The sequence below is a fragment of the Cnephaeus nilssonii genome, assembly GCF_951640355.1.
Source record: "Cnephaeus nilssonii genome assembly, chromosome: 3".
In the NCBI taxonomy this organism is placed as follows: domain Eukaryota; kingdom Metazoa; phylum Chordata; class Mammalia; order Chiroptera; family Vespertilionidae; genus Cnephaeus; species Cnephaeus nilssonii.
This window is the reverse complement of record NC_137074.1, coordinates 109621292-109626648: the sequence shown is the minus strand read 5'-3', so window position 1 is coordinate 109626648 and position 5357 is coordinate 109621292.

Sequence of the window (5357 nt, the reverse complement as noted above, 5' to 3'; positions counted from 1 at the left end):
CTTGGGTGGACTGCTCGTGTGGCTGCTGCTCTGTGGACAGGGGCGGGCTACTTGTGAGGCTGCTGCTCCTCGGACAGGGGAAGGTTGCTCTCAGGGCTGCTGTTCCTGTATGGAGATGGGCTGCTCATGCAACTGTTGCTCCTTGGATGGTGGCAGGTTGTTCGTGCGGCTGCTGCTCTTTGAACAGGGTGGACTGCTCGTGCGGCTGCTGCTCCTCAAATGGGGCAGGCTGCTCATGGGGCTGCTGCTCCTCAGATGTGGGTGGGCTGCTCGCATGGCTGTAGCTCCTCAGATAGAGATGGGCAGCTCACACAGCTGCTGTTCCTCAGGCTGGGGTGGGCTGCTCCTCGGAAACTGGTGGGCTGCTCATGCAGCTGCTGATCCTTGGATGGGAGCAGGCCATGTGAGGGTGCCGCTCCTCGGTCTGGGGTGGGCTGCTCGCGGGGCTGCTGCTCATGTGGTTGCAGTGCCCTGGATTAAAGCATTGGGCCAGTTAAAAGGGGGCACTTCAGAACTCACAGGAGCCTGCTCCCAGGGTGGCTGGAGTCTCGGTGACCATGGGACCACAGCCAGGGCATCAGGTCCCTGGCGGGGTGGCTGTAGAATCCCAGGTGTTATCTGAGGGTACACTGGGTGGAGGTGAGGCTGGCCTCCGAGTCACAGCAGCTCTCCCCTTTAAAAAGGCGAGGCCTCTGAGGAAGAGCCGGCCACTCCGGGAGTGTTTGCAATGATAGCAGATACAGCCTAGTTAGGCAAACCCAGTTAGCCTGCCCCCAAAGGTCCTGCAGAATCTAATTATGCCTCAGTCACACACACACACCCCACACACAACCACACACTCCTCTTTTGCTTCCTCACTCACTAATGCTCTCTCCCTCACTGCTGCCTTCTTCCTGACTCTGTAGTTGGGTCTGGAGTATTATTGACCCATTTGTGGATGGAGTCTCCTCTCCAGGTGTCTGGTTATGTTTCTTGCTTTCTATCATATTGGCCAAACAGGATAAAATTCACCTTGACAAGACACTACACAAAGGGAACAAAACACGAATGTACTCATGATACTGATAACCCCAATATAATTGACCACCAGAGAAAAGAGAATTAGGGTAGAGAAAAGAGAACACAAATGATATCGAAGAGAGAAAAAGTGGTATGAGAGAAGAGAAAAAGAAGAAAAAGGAAAATAAAATAGAATATATATATATATATATATATATATATATATATATAGAGAGAGAGAGAGAGAGAGAGAGAGAGAGAGAGAGAGAGAGAGAGAGAACATCAGAAAACAAACAGGTAAACCATAACATATAAATACCAAATATCCAGTAAAGAGGATGGGGGCAGAATCTTATATATAGAAAGTAAGGTTAAGAATTAGATGAATATGGGGAGGACCTCAGTTCAGTATAGAGGAAGTAGAAAGAGGATGAGTGGATATGAAGAAAGAGAAAGAGAAGAAAATAATAATAATAATTTTTAATTAATTAAAAATAAGATAAATAAAATAAATTAGAATGATAGAAAAATAATGCGAAAAGAAATACAAAATAAAGAAACAAATGAAAAAAGGAAAATAAAGAAAAAGGATAACAAAATAGTCATAAAATAAAAATGAAAAAGTAAAGTGTCATTCCTTTGGCTGGTTTAAGATCCCACTCTTCTGTACTGTCTGTGGCTTCTCAGTTTTCTGTTGCTGGGACTGAAGGCCTCTCTTTAGGCCAGTCCCTGTGGATTCTCAGGGACTATTCAGATTTTTTTTGTTTTTTTATCCTTTGTAGCACTCAGGGAGTAGTCTGAGTGTGGCTGTATTGGTTGCCTGGACACTGCAGGGAGGGACTATCTCTTCAGAGAAAAATGGCTACCTAAGTACCGCGTGTCAGGTATGACTCAGCGCCAGACTTGCTGCTACTTCTCCTGGACCCTCTCCTCTCCCAGCCTCTCCCCAGACTCCACAAGTCCACACCTCCTCCTGCACCTGAGCCACGGGTGAGTGTCCGTATCTAAAAGGTCCTTTGAACTAGGTTCAGTGAACAAAAGCTAAGAGCAAAAAGAAGGAAAAGAGCTGCACCCTCTCCTCCTGGCTCAGTGCAGCCTGTGCAGCCATCCAGGTTGCGCCCTCTGAGCTCAGTCTTTCGTGGCTGTGGACTGTATCTAGAATCCCCTAACCCCAGCAGTCCTGCAGACCTCCATTCCATAGTCAGACACTGTGCCTGTCTCAAGGGACATGGACTTGGTGCCATGCAGTTTCCCTCTGACCCTCTGGGCTCAGAGATCTTACAGTTCTCTCCAGCCTAGATCCCTGGCTTTACCTTTCTCCAGGTGACCTCTGCCCTTCCCGGCTGTGGATTGTCTCACCAGCTGTGTCTACTTTGCCAATTTGGGATGGATGTTATTTGATTTAGTTGCTCGTTCTATCTGCTCCAGTACAAGACTTGGGACACATGCATCTATTCTGCCATCATTTTGTCTCCACAATTTATTTTCTTTATGCCTGTGTTCCTTCTTCCCTTCCTATTTCTTCTTTTTACAGCAGACCCTTTAGCATTTCTTGCATTGCTGGTTTGGTAGTAATAACCTCCCTTAGTCCTTTTTTTCTGTGAAGGCTCTTGATTTCACCCTCAACTTTGATTGATAGCCTTGCTGGGTACAGTATTCTTGGATTCAGATCCTTGCTTTGCATGACTTTGTATATTTCATTCCCTTCTGGCCTGATGTGTTTCTGTTGAGTAATCAGTTGATAGTCTGATGGGAGATCTTTTGTAGGTAACTTTTTGTCTCTCTCTGGCAGTGTTAAGAGTCTTACTTTGTCATTGGTATCTTCCAGTTTAATTATAATATGTCTTGCTGTCGGTCTTTTTTTTTTTTAAATAAATCTTTATTGTTCAGATTATTACAATTGTTTCTCCTTTTTCCCCCCATATCTCCCCATCACCCGGTTCCCTCCCCCCCCCCCCGTTGTCCTTATCCATAGGTGTATGATTTTTGTCCAGTCTCTTCCCATACCCCCCACACAGACACCCCTTTCCCCCTGAGAATTATCAATCTACTCCCATTCTATGCCTCTGATTCTATTATGTTCACCAGTTTATTCTGTTCCTCAGATTTTGAATTCACTTGATTTTTAGAATCACTTGTTGATAGATATTTGTTGTTCATAATTTCTATCTTTACTTTTTTCTTCTTTTTCCTCTTTTTAAAGAATACCTTTCAGCATTTCATATAATACTGGTTTGGTGGTGATGAACTCCTTTAGCTTTTTCTTATCTATGAAGCTCTTTATCTGCCCTTCAATTCTGAATGATAACTTTGCTGGGTAGAGTAGTCTTGGTTGTAGGTTCTTGCTATTCATCACTTTGAATATTTCTTGCCATTCCCGTCTGGCCTGCATAGTTTCTGTTGAGAAATCAGCTGACAGTTGTATGGGTACTCCCTTGTAGGTAACTGTTTTTCTCTTGCTGCTTTCAAAGTTCTCTCTTTGTCTTTTGCCTTTGGCATTTTAACTATGATGTGTCTTGGTGTGGTCCTCTTTGATTCCTCTTGTTTGGGGTTCTGTGTGCTTCCTGGACTTGTAAGTCTATTTCTTTCACCAGGTGGGGGAAGTTTTCTGTCATTATTTCTTCAAATAGGTTTTCAGTATCTTGCTCTCTCTCTTCTGGCACCCCATAAATTCGGATGTTGGTACGCTTAAAGCCGTCCCAGAGGCTCCTTACACTATCCTCACACTTTTGGATTCTTCTTTCTTTCCGCCTCTCTGGTTGTGTGTTTTTTGCTTCCTCATGTTCCAGATCTTTGGTTTGACTCTTGGGGTACATTGATCTACAGTTGAGTTTCTGTATATTCTTTATTTCAGAAAGTGTATGCATAATTTCTGACTGGTCCTTTTCCGTTTTTGTTTTTGTTTTTTGTTTTTTGTATTCTCATTAAGGTCCTTGAAGGTCTGTTCAAGTTTATCAGCTGTTTTTAGAAGATTCTTGAGAAACCTTATAAATGTGGTTCTGAATACTGTGTCGTCCATTAGTTTACTTTCCTCCATCTCTTCTATTCGTGACCTGCTTCGGTGTCTCCACATTTTGGCTGCCTCCCTGTGTTGGTGGAGTGGCTTTGTGTCATCAGTGACCTATAGGAGCCAGTAGCTCAGCTTCCCCAATCTCCCTCGGTGGTCGCTCTTGGTACCCGCCTTTGTTGGCTGAGTGCAAAGTCTTGGTGTTGTTAAGCCTTGATTGCTGTTGGTACACTGGGAGGACTTGACCTCCAGGCCAATTGGCTGTGAGGATCAGCTGTGTCTACGCCAGGAGACAGCCTTATTCAACAAGACTTGCAAAATTGTAAAAGCCTATGTGCTCAGCTTGGATGGGGCGGAGTTTCAGGGTGGAGCCTACAGCCTTGGCTTCCTGTCAGCCCCACCCTATGATGTTCCTGGGTCCCAGTGTCCCTCAGTGTCCCTCTGTACTCCCTGCAAGCACTTCTGAGAGAAAGGCCCCCTGGAGTTTCGCCCACTGCCAAACAGTCTAGTCTCTCCCCCAATGAATCTGGATTCCCAGATTCTCGCCCGGAACTGGGTTTCAGTGCAGTCGGAATTGGGGCTCAGCTCAGTCCGGAGCTTTTGTCTCCTTCACGCTAAGGCAATTCAGCGGCACAGTCAACAGTCCGTCCTCTGCGCGCATTCACATGCGCGCCTCCGGAGCTCTGCCTTTCGCCGCTCCCCTGAGTTTCCGCCTTATAGCCCAGATTCCCCCAGTATGAGCCTGGGTCCCCAGGGTCTCACCCGGAACTGGGGTTCAGTGCAGTTGGAGCTGGGGTTCAGCGCAATCTGGAGCTTTTATCTCCTTCCCGCTAGAGAACACCGGCCAGGCACTCAGCCGCCCCATCCTCTCTGGCTCCGTCCTCCCTGCACGCGCGCGCGCCCGTGTCTCTGCCCGTGTCTCCGTACCTCAGGCTTTTACAGCTCCTCTGATTTTCCTTCTGGTTTTCTCTTTCCTTCTAGTTGTGGGCGTTTCAGTCAGCCAGCTTTCCTGTGGTTCTGGATGATGTCCGTTTTGACTTTTAGTTGTATTTTTGAAATTGTTGTGCAAGGTTACAGTTTAGGTGTTTACCTATGCCGCCATCTTGGTTTCTCCTCTATTATGTTCTTTATTGCAGCAATGTCATTCTTCATTTCTTTTTGGTTCTTCTTCATTTATTCTTGATTCTTACAAATATTGTTGAAATTGTCTTCCATCCTTTTCAGCATCCTTATGACCATTGCTCTGAATACTTCCTCTGACAAATTGCTTGCCTCCATTTCTTTTACTTCATTTTCCAGTGATTCTTCATTTTCTTTCATATGTGGGCTGTTTCTTTGTCCCCTATGTTTG